Source organism: Bos taurus, chromosome 4, assembly GCF_002263795.3.
Source record: "Bos taurus isolate L1 Dominette 01449 registration number 42190680 breed Hereford chromosome 4, ARS-UCD2.0, whole genome shotgun sequence".
Classification (NCBI taxonomy): domain Eukaryota; kingdom Metazoa; phylum Chordata; class Mammalia; order Artiodactyla; family Bovidae; genus Bos; species Bos taurus.
The window spans coordinates 36,503,278-36,523,092 of record NC_037331.1 but is presented as its reverse complement, the minus strand read 5'-3'; the positions used below and the strand labels follow the sequence as shown (position 1 = coordinate 36,523,092).

The 19,815-nt window shown below is 35.0% G+C and overlaps 1 protein-coding gene across 4 annotated transcripts in view; it reads right to left on the bottom strand.

Moving 5' to 3' along the window:
* Positions 1-19,815, bottom strand: part of SEMA3A (semaphorin 3A) — a 554,797-nt gene that overhangs the window by 115,373 nt on the left and 419,609 nt on the right. The gene's annotated exons all lie outside the window — the stretch shown is intronic.

Here is a 19,815-nt window from a genome sequence, read left to right as displayed (position 1 = left end):
AAATCAGATATTATCCCTGGCCATGCCTTTTATTATCTGGGTATCAGGGAATCCCTAAACCATTCTGAAATTCAGATTCCTTTTATAAAGAGAATAGTAAAATCTCATAGGGTTGATTATGAATATTTATTGTAACAATGTATATAAAACACTTAGAATGCCTGAAAAATATTTATTAATTTATTTTTTTCATTGTTTGTAGTTACCAAAATAAAATCATTCTTTCCTATAGTGATTAATATTTTTCATGCTATAGTGGAAATGTCTGCCTATATTTTAATCAGTGGAAATTAAGACCTGTGTTTAAAAATATGTTAATACTTTGGACTCCCAAAATGCACTGAAAATTATTTTTTCCTATAGCTAGACCAGAGTCCATTCAAAGCTTTTTGACAAACAAAGCATTAAATATAATATGTACGAAATTTCTCAATTTAAAAAAAGACTAGTCTTTTAATATTTCTGATAAACTTAATGTGATTCATGTTGAGAGACACCAATACTGCTGTTTCTGTTATCTTATGAGGAGACCTAGTAAATGTGTGACTCCTTGGAAAAGAAGCCTTTGTTAATATAATTGTACATTCTATGTTGTCATATGTAGCAAAACACACAGACAACTGTCTGGCTGTACTTGGCAGGCTTTTTGAAACCTGATTGCTATTCAATGATTCTCTGTTTTAAAGAGTGTTAAATAGATCACATATGAAAGTAATAAGACCAGAAATATTAGGACCAATATACAATTAAAACTGAATAGCTTATATGTCTAACTTGGGCTGAAATAGTTTTCATTTTTAGGAATACACGAACAGAAATCTAGCTGCATGGATTCTAATTGCTTTAGCAGATACTATGAATATATCATATGTTACTGTACCATATTTTATTACATGATTGCATCAGTTTTCAGCAACTATTTTTAGCTTTCAAGTCCACTCTTTCCCCTTTGTCTTTTGGATTTCCTGAATGTTATTAAGACTGTGGTGAGGTAAGGCATTAGAGGAAATAATAACTGTGCTAATGTCTAATGCAAAGTTTTATAAATTATAAACCATTGGTGACATCATGGCAATAAATTTCTGAAATCCCAATCTTGTCCAAGTAATAAATTTAAGTAACAAAGCTGCAATTTTAGTTGCTTTAGTTAATGATTAAAACATAAATGATGCTTGTAAAAAGGAAAAGAAATGAAAGAAAATAATAGTATACATGATAGAATAACCATGTTGGGTATGAAGCTATATAAATTTAAACCCAATATTTGGGCATCCATTTTAACATTACTTTAAAACATCAACTATTCTATTTTTTCAAAATGCTCAATTGCCTTTCCTGCTTTTTACAAAGATACTTTGTTTGCCAGTTACAATGAATTATCAGGTATTCCCTGGTTGTACCAGTTTTTTCTTATTTCTGTCTAAACTACTCCCAGCTCATCATCAGCATAAACTTGATGCATAAACCTCAAAATCAGCATAAACTTCCTTTCCGTTAAGACTAAATTCAAAAGTTACTTTCTGGGAGAAGTCTTCAGAGCTTCCTGGAGATGTAATTTGTTAGTTTTCTTTGTGTATATCCTAATTAACAATAATATACAGGCAATAACAATACTGGGTAAAACTACTGGCTTCAGCAATGAAGGGACATAAGAGGATTTCACAAGAAACATTGTGGCATACTATATTTTACCGAACGAGATCCATTTGTGGCTAAAATTCATTTGGAATTTACTTCTCTTAAAGAGGTGACTCTAGGTCCTTGTTGTGCAATTCTAATAGCCATGAGCTCTATTGTAGCAATTTAATTTAATGAAAATTAATAAACCTATTCCTCAGTTGCACTAGCTACAGTTTAAGTGTTCAATAGTCACATGAGACTTGTGAATACAATACTGCAGATCCAAACATTTCCACTGTCATAGAAGTTCTACTGTACAACATCCTATTAGCAGCAAAGAGCAGAACTGAAAATTAGAGGGTCTCCAGAAAAAGAAAAGTTGTCTTCAAATCACAATTGTAGTTGAAAAAGTCCATGAAATCTACAAGGAAAGATTATACTAAAATATTAATTTTGATTTTTATTAGCAAGGGGTTGCCCTAAGTAACATTAAATGGTAGAGCAGATAAACAAATACATGCCCTGTATTTTTTCATATGCCATCCTTCTTCCATTTAAATTCAGTTCAGTTCAGTTGCTCAGTTGTGTCCGACTCCCTGCAACCCCATGAACCGCAGCATGCTAGGCCTCCCTGTCCACCACCAACTCCCAGAGTCCACCCAAACTCATGTCCATTGAGTCGGTGATGCCATCCAACCATCTCATCCTCTGTCGTCCCCTTCTCCTTCTGTCCTCAACGTTTCCCAACATCAGGGTCTTTTCAAATGAGTCAGATCTTCGCATCAGGTGGCCAAAATATTGGAGTTGCAGCTTCAACATCAGTCCTTCCAATGAACACCCAGGAATGATCTCCTTTAGGATGGACTGGTTGGATGTCCTTGCAACTCTAAGGGACTCTCAAGAGTCTTCTCCAACACCACAGTTCAAAAGCATCAATTCTTCGGCACTCAGCTTTCTTTATAATCCAACTCTCAGATCCATACATGACTACTGGAAAAACCATAGCCCATAGCCTTGACTAGATTGACCTTTGCTGGCAAAGTAATGTCTCTGCTTTTGAATATGCTGTCTAGGTTGGTCATAACTTTCCTTCCAAGGAGTAAGCGTCTTTTAATTTCATGGCTGCAGTCACCATCTGTAGTGATTTTGGAGCCTCCCCCAAAATAAAGTCTGTTTCCACTGTTTCCCCATCTATTTCCCATGAAGTGATGGGACCAGATGCCATGATCTTCGTTTTCTGAATATTGAGCTTTAAGCCAACTTTTTCACTCTCCCCTTTCACTTTCATCAAGAGGCTTTTTAGTTCCTCTTCACTTTCTGCCATAAGGGTGGTATCATCTGCATATCTGATGTTATTGATATTTCTCCTGGCAATCTTGATTCCAGCTTGTGCTTCTTCCAGCCCAGCATTTCTTATGATTTACTCTGCATATAAGTTAAATAGGCAGGGTGACAATATACAGCCTTGACATATTCCTTTTCCTATTTGGAACCAGTCTGTTGTTCCATGTCCAGTTCTAACTGTTGCTTCCTGACCTGCATACGGGTTTCTCAAGAGGCAGGTCAAGTGGTCTGGTATTCCCATCTCTTGAAGAATTTTCCACAGTTTATTGTGATCCAGTAACAAAACTTACTCATTATTTAAAGTTTAAATCATAATACCAGTCCATTAAATTTTCATTAATTTTACCCAGCAGAAAAAAATATTTTCTCCCTGGTATAAGAATCTATTCATAGTCTTTTTGTGCCATTTCTTACCTTCAACTGTGCTGTTCAATAATGCATTTGATTCTTTTCTTCTTAATACTTATGAGGTGAAGGAAAAATTTTACTATGTTTCTCCAAAATACTAAGATAGAACTTTTCACTGAGTTAAAGCTCAATGAAATAATGAATAAATAAGTGACCATGTGACTGAGTAGAAGAGGTGCTACAGAAAAACTACATCCAAGGTGCACCAGGAACATAGCCCTGACCTCTAAGAGCTAATGTTTTAAGGATATGACTCAGATATGGAAACAACTGTGCAGCAGAGGCCAAACTACAGAATTCAAATATTAAACCTGGTTTTAAAGTGAGTTTTAAGAAAGGTAATAGTCTTTAACTGTTTTGTGTATATATATCACTATTAACAGAGTTTGATATTTGTTACATACTTCAAATGAGTTTATTCTTACTGCAAAAGCATAAAAATAAAATTTAATGAAAAAGAGTATAACCTTACAGTCCTTTTGCTTTTAAAACTGTTTCTGTTTCATTTTCATTGGGCTTTGTGATTCTTCAGTTATTATTATTATTAAGCTTGTTAATAAATAGTTACTCCTCTCAGTAGAACCAGCTTCAGGTGAAAAGCCATCAAATATTTCTTTGCAGAACTTCAAAAATCGTTCTTATTAATGTAATACCTCCATAATTTCAGGGTAACTGTTTTATCTGATTTTTTTTTTTAATTAACAGAAATTACTCCAAGTATCTCTGAGATGCTGGAAAGTAGAACATCAAACAAAAGAAGCTGTTTGGGCTTTTGCTAAATATAATTTTATACTTATAAAAATAAATAATTTCTTAGGATTTACACTTTTATATTTATTTTCAAAACTTTATAATGTATATGCTTCCTAAAACATATAACATTAATATGTGCAAAAAATATAAACTGAACTGTGACTATGTAAGAATTATGTTTGGAATATGAAGGTGAAAGGTTTAATTATTTAACTCAATTAGCATACAAGAAATTACAACAACAATGACATAACAATAAAAAATTACATATATATGATACTACAGTGTTTGTAAGTATTGGGTAGCTATTTCACTTAACATGGAAAAACATACTAAGTGTTCATAATATCCTATACTTCATCTATATTTTTTCACTTAATCTTAAAACAACCCTACTATTATCGTGCCAGTTTTACAGATGAGAAACAGGGGTGTTTTCTTATAATACTCAAAGTTATAGAGATGGATTGAAATTTGATAAAAGAACTGTCTCTTTCCAAGTCCTTGTTTTTAACCGCTATTTAAAAATTGGGCTTCAGGAAAGTATTATGCAAAAAAATATCTGAGACGTACCCTAAGATAGTAGAAACTGGAAACCACAGGAGTTCAAAATGGGATAGGTAATTTTATGTTCCAGTATAGAAAGAAAAATTTTAATTGGGTCCTTTAGAAATGTATTTTGGTGGGAGGTGAATGCGTCTGAGAGTATGCATTTGTGTGTTTGTATGTTTATTGGTTATTAGTGCAGAGGGCAAAATGAACTTATAGAGAGAGGGCAGGGTAAAGTGCAGGTGCAAGTTAGTCCATCTACACATAACAGCATGAACAAAATTCCCTCAAAATAGACAAAATTTGTATGATAAGTAACATAAAGTTGAGTTTATATAATGAAGACTGTATACATATATTCAAAGATAAGGTAGATATATAAAGTTGGAATCAAACTGTGGAAAGTTTTCTGTGCCAGAATAAGCAATTTGCTCTATATCAAGTTACACAGTGATAATTTTAGTTGGAGAACAATAGCATCAAAGTGGTGCAATATTATGATGAATCTGACAGTGATGTGTAAGACGATTTAAGATATATGAGCCTGGTGACAGAAGAAGAACCTGTCCTCATAACCTGTAACTCTTCTTACACATCACAGTAGTTTAAAGGAATTTTTTTTTTAATGTTGTGTGTTGTTATGTGAAGTCACCTGGAGAAGGCAATGGCACCCCACTCTGGTACTCTTGCCTGGAAAATCCCATGGATGTAGGAAGGCTGCAGTCCATGGGGTCACTGAAGGTCAGATATGACTGAGCGTCTTCACTTTCACTTTTTACTTTCATGGATTGGAGAAGGGAATGGCAACCCACTCCAGTGTTCTTACCTGGAGAATCCTAGGGACGGGGGAGCCTGGTGGGCTGTCGTCTATGGGGTCACACAGAATCGGACACGACTGAAGTGACTTAGCAGCAGCAGCATGTGAAGTCACCTAGCTCCTTCGTAGTTCATGTTTCTTAAGTTATGTTGCATCAAAATTCCCTTTGATATTCTAGCAAAGTTATGGATTCTTTGCTCCAGAAAACTGAAGCTAAGCATACATATATTTTGTAAGCAATCTTTAGGGTTTACTGACCTTAGTAGTCATGGTAGGAGCTTCCAAATCAGCTATTCATCAAAGACCTTTCTGTTTCTAACTTGGTGTGATTCTTTCATCCTATCCCTCTGACCTTGGACATCTGCTTCTGTTGTTTTTTGGCCCTGTCCTTGAACATAATACAGGGATTATCCAGACTTTTAAAAACTGATTTTATTTTTCATTTTCTATATACTGTTACTTGGTATTCATTTATTTTTATAAATTCAGCTATTGAACTTCAGCCCCAATCCCTCTGCTATTCTAATCATTCAAACTTGGTTTCCTGGCCTGTATGAAATCTCCTATTTTCCATGGTTATTTCAAAATGGAGAGCTATTAAGAGTCCTTGGCTCTTCAAAAGAATATAAGAGCAATTATGAATAATAAACTTCATAAGAATTAGCCTGTCAGAAAGAGTTATTTAACAATATACATTGTGGGAAGATACAAAAGAAATGTAACACTGGTATCTGTCACTGAGTGCTGGGAAATTTTAAAGTAATGCTATGTGAATAAAGCAAGTATAATTTTCTGCCCTGATTGTACTAGTTCTGCCTTTGATTTCACTATGATTTCAGCCATATATGTTAGAATTTTATTTTTCTCTACAATTAAATAAAGAAAACATTGTTGCATGTAAATGACTATTATTGAAAAACGAAGCTCAGTAAAAGATAAGTTTAAGAAAAAGCTTTATATCTGTAAGGATTTTTAGAAATGAATATACTAATACTTTTTAATATTAATTTTTGGAGTAGTTTTAGATGTATAATATCTATAAGATTTGGTTCTGAATACAAAATTCAGTCATTTGATGCTAAAATATTTAGAGTCAATAACTGTAATTATTGAATAATTTCTAATACTTTTTCAAATATACATCTTGGATAGTAAAGTTTTTCTTAGCAAGGAAAGCCATAGAGCCAGTTTATGATAATTGTTTTGACAAAAAGTATTCTATTTATCAAATTAAATAATAAAAATATTCCACTTATATAAATATAGTTCAGCTTATGTGATCAATCTCTAGTTACACCTATACGGACTTTTTACTGAATTTAATTTCTGACCCTGAGGAATTCTTAGGATCCAAACAGAGGGAAGGATAGTATCATCAGGGTACATAACATCTACTAAGTTCATCTCTAGACTGAATATAAGTAGGAATGTTTTAAAATCATTGATTTCTATTTCTACAGTCAGTTCAAGCAATGCTTTAGTAAAGTGGAAATTTTACCTCTAAAATTAGTCTCCAGAGATTATATGGTCTTTCTGCAACCCACATTTTATTCTGCAATTTGACTTTGACGGTGTATGTGGTAAAAATCTAGATTCTCTAATACATTGTGCTAAATGTTGATTGCAAGCTCAAAAATAAGTTTTTTTAAATCACTTTTAATGTGTCAACATTTTTCTATGAAATGGAAATACTACACATAATTGCCTCAAGGATCCAATGAGATATAATGTGTATTTTATACAGGGAAGCATGCATAAACCATATCAAAATTTAGTTATTTATAATTTTAATTATTCTAAATTCACTATTAATGGTACATCTTTACTATGACAGCATGTTGATAACTCACTATCTGTGATAATGTAATAGCTAAAATGTATTAAGCAAATATTAGCCAAGTGCACTCTCTCAAGTGCTTGTAGGTATTTACTTTTTTAACATTAGAGTATCCCTTAAAGTACACAGTGTAATAACACTAATTCTGTAAATGAAATAACAAAGAGAAATAAAAGACTTGTCTTAGGTCACATAGTATACAGAAGAGCCAACTAAAGAATTTCTGGAACCAGTAATAAATGGAGGGATTATAAAAATATTTTTTGTATTTGATTCACACACCATGTTACTTTATGAATACATATCATATATAAAGTGAAGTGAAAGTGAAGTCGCTCAGTCGTGTCTGACTCTTAGCAACCCCATGGACTACAGCCCACCAGGCCCCTCCGTCCACGGGATTTTCCAGGGAAGAGTACTGGAGTGGGGTGCCATTGCCTTCTCTGATCATATAAAGTACTGTTATAATAATATTCCTTAATTCAATTGTGTATTCCTAGTAATTCAAGTATAGTTAGGTCCTGAATTAATCTTAAATGATTGACTATGACATATAACACTGTATTTAATATAGACCCACATTATACTCCAAAACAGTAAAGACAAGTAGAGAAAACTAACATAATTCTAGCTTTGCAGAAAAATATGTGAAATTACTTTGTTTCATGGTTGTGAAAAATTCAGTTCAGTTCAGTAGCTCAGTTGTGTCCAACTCTTTGCAACCCCCTGAATCACAGCACGCCAGGCCTCCCTGTCCATCACCAACTCCCGGAGTTCACCCAAACTCATGTCCATTGAGTCAGTGATGCCATCCAACCATCTCATCCTCTGTCGTCCCCTTCTCCTCCTACCCTTAATCCCTCCCATCATCAGGGTCTTTTCCAATGAGTCAACTCTTTGCATGAGGTGGCCAAACTACTGGAGTTTCAGCTTCAGCATCAGTCCTTCCAGTAAACACCCAGGACTGATCTCCTCTAGGATGGACTGGTTGGATCTCCTTGCAGTTCAAGGGACTCTCAAGAGTCTTCTCCAACACCACAGTTCAAAAGCATCAATTCTTCGGTGCTCAGCTTACTTTATAGTCCAATTCTCACATCCATACATGACCACTGGAAAAAACCATAGCCTTGACTAGATAGACCTTTGTTGGCAAAGTAATGTCTCTGCTTTCGAAAATGCTGTCTAGGTTGGTCATAACTTTTCTTCCAAGGAGTAAGTGTCTTTCAATTTCATGGCTGCAATCACCATCTGTAGTGATTTTGGAGCCCAGAAAAATAAAGTCTGACACTGTTTCCACTGTTTCCCCATCTATTTCCCATGAAGTGATGGGACCAGATGCCATGATCTTAGTTTTCTGAGTGTTGAGCTTTAAGCCAACTTTTTCACTCTCCTCTTTCACTTTCATCAAGAGGCTTTTTAGTTCCTCTTCACTTTCTGCCATAAGAGTGGTGTCATCTGCATTTCTGAGGTTATTGATATTTCTCCCGGCAATCTTGATTCCAGCTTGTGCTTCTTCCAGCCCAGCATTTCTCATGATGTACTCTGCATATAAGTTAAATAAGCAGGGTGACAATATACAGCCTTGACGTACTCCTTTTCCTATTTGGAACCAGTCTGCTGTTCCATGTCCAGTTCTAACTGTTGCTTCCTGACCTACATACAGGTTTCTCAAGAGGCAGGTCAGGTGGTCTGGTATTCCCATCTCTTTCAGAATTTTCCACAGTTTATTGTGATCCACACAGTCAAAGGCTTTGGCATAGTCAATAAAGCAGAAGTAGATGTTTTTCTGGAACTTTCTTGCTTTTTCAATGATCCAGTGGACGTTGGCAATTTGATCTCTGGTTCCTCTGCCTTTTCTAAAACCTTAGCATTACTTTATTCATTGTCTGCCCAGTAACAACATATACCTCTTACAGCTGGATTAAATAGGATTTGCCCTTTAAATTTAAGGGATATGAATTTGTCTGGGTTCCTCATACAAGCAGCAATGACATAATTCATCTGTTTTTTGTCATCTTTAAAATTAATGGTATAAACCAAAGAAAACAGAAAGCATATGCATTCATACTTCATGCAGATTATGTTTTTAATAGGAGCTTAATTTGAGTTTATGCAGATATCTCATACCTGTCATGGTATAATTATTCAGCTATGAATGCCTATTAACTCCCAAGGTATATAACAATGAAAGGGTAAATTTTATCTTGGCTAGAATGAGAAATTCCAGAACATGAACAATTTACTCTAAAATGCTTTGCCCCAGTGAGACCTGGTAAAGTGGGCTCAGTCAAAGAGCAAATCAATAGTTCACAAAAATATGAAATAATGGAACAATTAACTTGATCTTTCTATGTGCATTTTAAGTTCTATGTCCAAAATACAGCTATTTTGCATTTGTCATCTTATAATTTCACAAACCATCAGTGTTTTTATCCTAAATTGTGAAAGTACAGCTATTATTTTTCACCACTCTTTTTTGTAAATGTTTTTCTCACATCCATGATTAGACACCAGAGGGGAATTTTATCAACCTAAATGTAAATATGTCAATAGAAGCAGCATATGTACTGTTAAGAAGTATTGGAATCTATTCATATGATTTCTTTACATTTCAAGAGTTTTTCGTAGATACCATCTGGGAAGTACTAATGCCAAAAGAAATAACATTTTATTTATACCAAGTTTTGTTTTAGCAAAGCCTTATCATTCAAGTGTTGTTATAATCATATGACATAAATAAATGATTTTCTTTTAGCAAATTAACAAAGTTTACCAAAATAGTATATATTTTTGGCAAAAGTATTTTAGGAAGGAGATAAGCCTGGCAATTCTTGGGGAGATCATAAATTTTAGAGAATTGTTTGGCAATTAGAAAGCTCTTTTAAAATGTCTATATACATTAACTTGATTATTTTACTTTTCAAAAAGTACACAGGTAGAAAAACATTAAAAACTTAAGCGAGAAGAGTTTCAACATGGTATTTAGAAGATTGAAAAACAAATAAAAGCCAGTAGGAGGATAGTAAATGTTAAAACAAATGTTTATATTAAATTTGTTGTAATACCTAGAATCAATAGCTCTGTTAAGTCATTGTGGAAGCATTATATGGTAACACAACAACTATTCAAGATACATGGAGAGAAATGAAGGAAATGCATTAAGATATTATCTAGTTTTTGTTATTTAGATATTAATTTTTTTCCTATTTCTACTGTTTTTATCTACCTTTAACATTATATACAATTATCATGCACCCCATGTATTAAAAACAAACACTCCCCTCCCAAAAAACCAGGCTCACTATATCATAAATAAACTTTTAAACTGACAATGCATGAACTGAATCTGGCCCAGACACACACTTTATTTAGATGATATGGTCTTCTGAAATCTTGAATTTGAAAGCCTTTTCATGGCCTTAGCGCTTTTCATTGGACAATTCAATGTTTGCATTGCTCCACATTCTTTTGTTTCCATTTTCATCGTTTTATGTCACCTGCAAGGTACTTTAGGTATTTATGTTTGCAACTCCTATACAGCATTGTGACTTATTTACCAAAAACTACATTGCATCACCATCTAATTGTCTCCGTCTTTCAGATTTACTAAAGGTTTAGCAATTAATCATGGCTATACATAAGAATTAGTGGGAACTTCAAAGTGATCTGAAATTCTGTCATGTATCGTAATTCTCCAAAGCTCTTTGCTAATTCTCTTTAGATAAATAATTCTATACATGCACTGCTGTTTAACAGCGTGTCTTTTATTTTGATAATAATAAGTATTTAAAATATTTATATCTCAATCAATTAGCCAGAATACGTAAGACTTAATCTTTAAGGCTATGTGGTTAATCACTACAAAACACAGGCAGAGCAATCCCGAGGAATATTCAGATATTGGCTAGCTTCTTTTGATTTCAAATTAATGACTATGAAGGCATTCTATGTCACATGTTAAGCTGAATTCTGCATCATTATTGCTAATCTAGTACAGTGTACACTTGTAGTATTTATAAATATATCTCTCTCACTGGCAGAATTCACTATCTATAAAACAAGACTTTTTATTATCAAATAAATAACTGCAATTACATATTTATTTGATTAACTAAAATGTTTGCTGTTGAAAATTATACCAAAATTACCATTTGCATGGATGAGACATTTATATCATTCTAAATGGCATTTTCAATTACAGAGAACATAATAAATCTTCATTATAAATTAAATTAAGAGCATTTGAAAGCTCAAATAGTATCTTACTCAGCTTGCTGATGTCCATGTATTACTCTTAAAAAAATATATTTTAGTCCCTGTCATTACGAGTTGCAAAATGTTAGATGTGGAGAGACTATTAACTCATAAAGACTCATAAAGACTGAAGGTAGTATAAAAATTGAATACTGAAAGTTTTGACATACATTCCCACATAGTTTGTAGTATGCAAATTCAAAATGAATTAATAAGTTAAAGAAAGCACATAATATATTACACCACTTATATGCTATGCTAAGTTGCAACAGTTGTGTCTGACTCTTTGCGACCCTACACTGTAGTCAATCAGACTCCTCTGCCCATGGGATTGTCCAAGTAAGAACAGAGTGGATTGACAAGCCCTCCTTCAGGGGATCTTTCAGACCCAGGGATCAAACTCAGGTCCCTTATGTCTCCTGTATTGGCAGGCGGGTTCTTTACCACTAGCTCCAACAGAATGAAGCAATGAGAGCAATGAACTGATATGGGAAAAACAGGAAAGAAAAATTTATCAAAATTATATTTTCTAGGTGTCAAATTTTTAAAAAACTGTCAATATTTTTCAAATCTATATTTGATCAGTGTTGACAGGTAATATACAACATTATAATTAGAAAGCCCTTCAGCAATACGTGAACCATGAACTTCCTGATGTTCAAGCTGGCTTTAGAAAAGGCAGAGGAACCAGAGACCAAATTGCCAGCATCCGCTGGATCATGGAAAAAGCAAGAGAGTTCCAGAAAAACATCTATTTCTGCTTTATTGACTACGCCAAAGCCTTTGACTGTGTGGATCACAATAAACTGTGGAAAATTCTGAAAGAGATGGGAATACCAGACACCTGATTTGCCTCTTGAGAAATCTATATGCAGGTCAGGAAGCAATAGTTAGAACTGGACATGGAACAACAGACTTTCAAATAGGAAAAGGAGTACATCAAGGCTGTATATTGTCACCCTGCTTATTTAACTTATATGCAGACTACATCATGAGAAACGCTGGACTGGAAGAAACACAAGCTGGAATCAAGATTGCCAGGAAAAATATCAATAACCTCAGATATGCAGATGACACCACCCTTATGGCAGAAAGTGAAGAGGAACTTAAAAAACCTCTTGATAAAAGTGAAAGTGGAGAGTGAAAAAGTTGGCTTAAAGCTCAACATTCAGAAAACAAAGATTATGGCATCCGGTCCCATCACTTCATGGGAAATAGATGGAGAAACAGTGAAAACAGTGTCAGACTTTATTTTTTTGGGCTCCAAAATCACTGCAGATGGTGATTGCAGCCATGAAATTAAAAGACGCTTACTCCTTGGAAGGAAAGTTATGACCAACCTAGATAGCACATTCAAAAGCAGAGACATTACTTCGCCAACAAAGGTCCATCTAGTCAAGGCTATGGTTTTTCCTGTGGTCATGTATGGATGTGAGAGTTGGACTTTGAAGAAGGCTGAGCGCCGAAGAATTGATGCTTTTGAACTGTGGTGTTGGAGAAGACTCTTGAGAGTCCCTTGAACTGCAAGGAGATCCAATCAGTCCATTCTGAAGATCAGCCCTGGGATTTCTTTGGATGGAATGATGCTGAAGCTGAAACTCCAATACTTTGGCTACCTCATGCGAAGAGCTGACTCATTGGAAAAGACTCTGATGCTGGGAGGGATTGGGGGCAGGAGGAGAAGGGGACGACAGAGGATGAGATGGCTGGATGGCATCACTGACTCGATGGACGTGGGTCTGAGTGAACTCCGGGAGTTGGTGATGGACAGGGCGGGCCTGGCGTGCTGCGATTCATGGGGTCACAAAGAGTCGGACATGACTGAGCGACTGAACTGAACTGAAACATATACATATTGGAGAAGGCAATGGCCCCCACTCCAGTACTCTTGCCTGGAAAATACCATGGACGGAGGAGCCTGGTGGGCTGCAGACCATGGGGTCGCTAAGAGTCAGACATGACAGCGACTTCACTTTCACTTTTCTCTTTCATGCATTGGAGAAGGAAATGGCAACCCACTCCAGTGTTCTTGCCTGGAGAATCCCAGGGACAGGGGAGCCTGGTGGGCTTCTGTCTATGGTGTCGCACAGAGTCGGACACAACTGAAGTGACTTAGCAGCAAACATATACATATACCAATGTTCATACATATGTTTACATGTACCTATGGAAAAATTGGAAATATGCAAATAGCATAAAATGTTATCTATATGCATATATAGTTTTAAATATGAGTGCATATATATGCATTTGTATATGTTTATAATAATATTACATATATTTTAAAATACATCCTAACCATGATATCAGGTTTATATTATTTAAACATATACATGCACACAAACTCTACTATATATTTTAAAGGTCAAGAAAACAAAACACTTTTTAAATTTTTGATTATGAGATTGACTAAAGATTATCTGTTTTAATTTTTGTCCTCTTATTTTTTTTCTAACACTGAGAACAAGGTTGAGGATGGCTTTCCCCATAGTGGTAGAATAAAAACACTGAAAAAAGGATTCTGTCTTTTCAGTTTGGGTAGCTTTTCAGTTTGCCTTGTAGTTTTGGTTTAACACTGTTTCCTTAAAATTGTTTTATCATCATCTCATTATCCATGTTACTGTTGTATGGCAGTACACACAGAGGCAAGAAGCATACACTCTTGAAAGACTAGAATATATTATAGATATTTCACTCATTTTCAAACTGTGAATTATTGATTTGGGCTGCATTCTAGATACAAAGCTAAATAACAAGGATAAGCAGCAGGAAGGGAAAAGCGGAAGGAACTCAAGGTGGTAACACAAGAGTGGAAACATAATGAAAGAGGCAGTTGGTACACAGTGGAGTAGTTAAGTCCTGAGAAATTTAGTAATCCCTAATATTATTGTCATCATTGAAGAAACCTGTATCATTAAGTACATAAAAGACTATTTGAAAACAAACTATTTTAAGTCATCTTTAGTTTTAATCTTGCATACAAATGGTGTTTCTTAATTTTAAAAGAAAAAGTTATACTATATTAAATCTTGAGAGAATTCAGTTCTGAGGTCCTTTTTAAGAGATGACCAAGGGAAATTTAGGAGCATCCAGAATATAAAAAATTCTTTGGGCAAAGACCTGAGCTCAAAGTTTAACAAGAAATTCAAGCCATCCAAAATCTGCATGTGGACAGAAAAACTAAATTTTGGCTGTACTAAAACATCATTGGAAATACAGTCTTAGAGTACTCATCTATACCTAAAAACGTACATAGTCATATCATGTCTGAATTTTATAGGATCAGTTAAATAATATACAATGCCTATTACTGGTGGCATTCATTACTGTGTGATTACAGTTATAATACAAAAGAGAGGTTTCATCCTTAATATTTGATGATAGAATTTAATCAGAATATGATTTCACAGAAACATAGAAAAACATTCTTAAAAGAATGTCAAAATGCAAACAAGGTCCAAATATGATTGGAATCTAATCAATTTAAAATATTTTGGTAAATAAACCAACTATTGATAATATTTTTATCTTTAAATTTATATTAAAGGACATTAGATTATGATGACCTTAAAAGTGATGGTTCTTCATCTATATTTACTATATGTATGTTTTTACTGATATTTACTAATATACTCAACTAAATACAAATTAATTAAATGAAAAATAATTGAAACATTTATTTAAAAATACATACTTTTTTAATATTGTATGTCATAACTATAAATAAAACCCAAATGATTATCAGCTGAAATAACCATGGATAACCATGGCTTCTAATTAGTTTAGATTTATTAATATTACTATTTATGACTGAGTAGTCAATATCTCAGTTTTAGAATCTCTTCCACCAAATAAATAGCTCTTTCCACAGCTATCTTTGTGGTTACTGTTACATTTATTTTTAAATTAATAGTTAACTCTGTAAAAGACATCACTCTGTATACAATATAAGCTACATTTCAAGTGTCATTACTAATTGCCTTATGTTTATTTTTGCTGCCCTGTTTCAAATTCTGATTTCTGCTTTGTTGAACATCAGTGATCATACAAGTGGTGGGTATATAGTAGGCTAAGAACCACCAACCAACCAAGCATTTCAATGAAATTCTAGCTGACTATACGTTTAATAGCTTGATTTTAGAGTCAGTTTAATTTTATAGAATCATTCATAGTTTTGCTACAGTTCTTATATCTTTCAAGTCCATAAGGGTTATTTATTTATTTTCATAATAATACTTTAAAAAACTAATCATAAAGGCCAAGAAAATGACGACCTGGTTATTATTTCAGAATAGTTTTTGAAATTACTGTACATTTCTGAATAAATGATCAAGTAGCTACATGATAAGTGATATTCATACTCTGAAAATAATTATAAAATTTGGTTAGATAATAATACAGTAGGAAGATTCTTTCCAACTAATGAATTGTAATTCTGTACCTGTTTCTTTATAAACTGTCACTCATAAAATCTGAACCATAAAGGAGTTCTCTGCATAGTTGGATTAGGACAGTGAGTTGAGAATAAACATAAAAACTCAGATGAAATTGCTTATGGCATGATCTGGTTATCCCAAGTTTCTACATATCATAAAATAATCCTCTAAACCCATTTTGCTTAGAATGCCTCATAGCTAATTTAGAGTATCAAGGATACAGGGTCAAAATTCATTTAGTATCTTAAATAGCAGTACAAATGCTCCTGCTCTACATGGTACTATAAAAAGTCCTCCCAAAAGAGGCAAAATACTTTTTTTAGAGAGTTGTTTTATTTTGTAGTTTTTAAACATTTCTGGAATCTGAGCATAATCTCCTATCACTTATACTCCCAGATATGTCCTTATTAGAAATATAGATCCTCATTTGAAGACACTCAAATTTTGCTAATGCCAAGGCAGTACACGTAAGGAAAATAAAGCAGCTTCCCAGTTTGTTAATAAAAAGTCACGACACTCATTTGCCTCACATAACCCAAATCTTAAGTCAAAATTTCTGAATGTGAGCAAAATAAAGGAGGAATCTGTCCTCAACAGTAGTGAATTAGTTTTGACTTTATAGATTTAGACTGTTCTTAATTCCAAAAACCTACTTGTGAGCCAATTATTTCCTGATGTCATTCATTGTCAAAGATAATGCCATTAGGAAAAATTAAGTTACAGTATTTTAAAAATCTAAAAATGCCTATATAATGTGATACCTAACCATGTGGGTCTCTCAAGGGATGTTAAGAATAAAGGATACAAATATGTCATTATTAGTGAGGAAGGATGTTACATTTGTAATGATTTTGGTGGGGGGGTGGGTACTGCACAAATGAACTGTATTGAAGCTTAGGAGAAGCAAAGGGTGGTGTCTAGGAAATGAGAGCATAAATGTAGGAAGATAGCATCTTACACAGAGCTTTGGAACTGATTGTAAAATCTTAAGACACTATTCTGGAGGAAAAAAGTAACTGGTGGGCTGAGATGAGGACAGTGAGTGAACGCATATGGAAATGGAAAACTGCTCCAAGATCAGGAAAGGATAAAATATAATAGGAACTAAGTTGAGGAATATCCTTAATCGTGTGCTCACAACTGGAAAATTTGCAATTTGATAGTTTTTGCAGATAAAAATCCAGTAACATTTACTAGAGAAAAAGCAATTAGAAAACAATATAAATTTGTTGAGTTTATACCATGAAAAGTGAGAATGAAAACTGCATTCAGCTGTATTGTCCATGAAATTCTCCATGCCAGAATACTGGAGTAGGTAGCCTATCCCTCCTCCAGTGGATCTTCCCAACCCAGGAACTGAAGTGAGGTCTACTGCATTGCAAGTGGATTCTTTACCAGCTGAGCAATCAGGGAAGGCCTGAGTTTATACCATAAAATTAATTTCATCTGAAGTGTCTCCTTAAATGGGCTTCCCTGGTGGCTCAGTGATAAAGAATTTGCCTGCCAAGAAGGCGACAGGTTCATTCCCTGGGTTGTGAAGATCTCCTGGAGAAGGGAAAGGCAACCTACTCCAGTATTTTTGCCTGGAGAATCCCATGGACCAAGGCATCTAGTGGCTACAGTCCTATGGGGTTACAAAAGAGGAGGACAGGACTTAGCAACTACAACAATCCCCTTATTATTACTCTAATTTTTATATCTTCTTTAACCTTTTAAAAGTAAATGAAGCCATCAGCCTTCTCTATTCTGCATTCCTCTTGCACTTTTATTGCTAAAAATAACCAGGCAAAATGGAAAAAAAAATGCATATGAATGGATTATCATGAAGACATGGCTGTTTGAGTCAGAAGTTTTGACAAAGAATTTTGTTCTTTGAAGAGGGGAAGTACAATGTGTTAAGTCACTTCAGTCATGTCCGACTCTTTGCAACCTCAAGGACAATAACTTGACAGTCTCCTCTGTCCATAGGATTCTCCAGGCAAGAATACTGGAGTGGGTTGCCATTTGCTCCTCCAGGGGATCATCCTGACTCAGGAATCACTGAACCTTAAATGTATAATCAAGCCAGACTGCTCACCTTCCACTAATTTTTTGGTTTTATTTTTCTCATCTTGTCATTGTTTGGTACTTTATAATTGCTTCAATGTCCAAACATAGGCTGCCACACAGAATCAGGAGAAAGGCCAATGCAGTATTTTTTTCCTGTTTTCCTACCCCTATGGCTTTATAAATGGTAGGTACTTTGTGTGATCACTTTGCAGAACCACAAGACATAAAGCCTGCTGCTACTGATGTGGCTATTACAATCACTATTACCACTGTCCACTTTGCCCACCCTCTCTCTGAGCCACCATTAATTTACAGAAGCACAAGTTGAGAACACAGATATTAGTCCTATGTTGGCCACTTTCACAGTCTCTGGAATCAGAGCACCAGAGTTTGAACTCAGGTTCTGGTGCTTTGTAGTTGTGTGACTCTGACTTTCATCTCAGGCTTTTTTCTCCTTGTGATCAAAACATATAAACTCTTTGCAATTGATTCTATTATTGCTATTTTCAATTCAGTTCAGTTCAGTCACACAGTCATGTCCAACTCTTTGCGACCCCAATGGAATGTAGCACGCCACACTTCCCTGTCCATCATCAACTCCCAGAGCCTACTCAAACTCATGTCCATCACGTTGATGATGCCATCCAACCATCTTATCCTCTGTTATCCTCTTCTCCTCCCCCCTTCAATCTTTCCCAGCATCAGGGTCTTTTCCAATGAGTCAGTTCTTTGCATTATGTGCCCCAAGTATTGGAGTTTCAGTTTCAGCATCAGTCCTTCCAATGAATATTCAGAACTGATTTCCTTTAGGAAGGACTGATTGGATCTCCTTGCAGTCCAAGGGACTGTCAAGAGTTTTCTCCAACACCACAGTTCAAAAGCATCAGTTCTTCGGTGCTCAGCTTTCTTTATAGTCCAACTCTGGAAAAACAATAGCTTGACTAGACAGACCTTTGTTGCCAAGGTAATGTCTCTGCTTTATATATGCTATCTAGGTTGGTCACAACTTTTCTTCAAAGGAGCAAGTGTCTTTTAATTTCATGGCTGCAATCACCATCTGCAGTGATTTTGGAGCCCAAAAAATAAAGTCTCTCACCATTTCCATTGTTTCCCCATCTATTTCCCATGAAGTGATGGGACCAGATGCCATTAACTTCGTTTTCTGAATGTTGAATTTTTAAGCCAACTTTTTCACTCTCCTCTTTCACTTTCATCAAGAGGCTCTTTAGTTCTTCACTTTCTGCCATCAGGGTGGTGTTATCTGCATATCTGATGTTATTGATATTTCTCCTGGCAATCTTGATTCCAGCTTGTGCTTCATCCAACCCAGCATTTTGAATGATGTACTCTGCTGCTGGTGCTGCTGCTAAGTCGCTTCAGTCGTGTTCGACTCTTAGCGACTCCATGGACTGCTGCCTACCAGGCTCCTCCATCCATGGGATTTTCCAGGCAAGAGTACTGGAGTGGGGTGCCATTGCCTTCTCCCGCTGTACTCTGCATATAAGTTAAATAAGCAGGGTGACAACATACAGCCTTGATGCACTCCTTTCCTGATTTGGAACTAGTCTGTTGTTCTATGTCCAGTTCTAACTGTTGCTTCTTGACCTGCATACAGATTTCTCAGGAGGCAGGTCAGGTGGTCTGGTATTCCCATCTCTGTAAGAATTTTTCAGTTTGTTGTGATCCACACAGTCAAAGGCTTTTGTGTAGTCAATAAAGCAAAAGTAGATGTTTTTCTGGAACTCTCT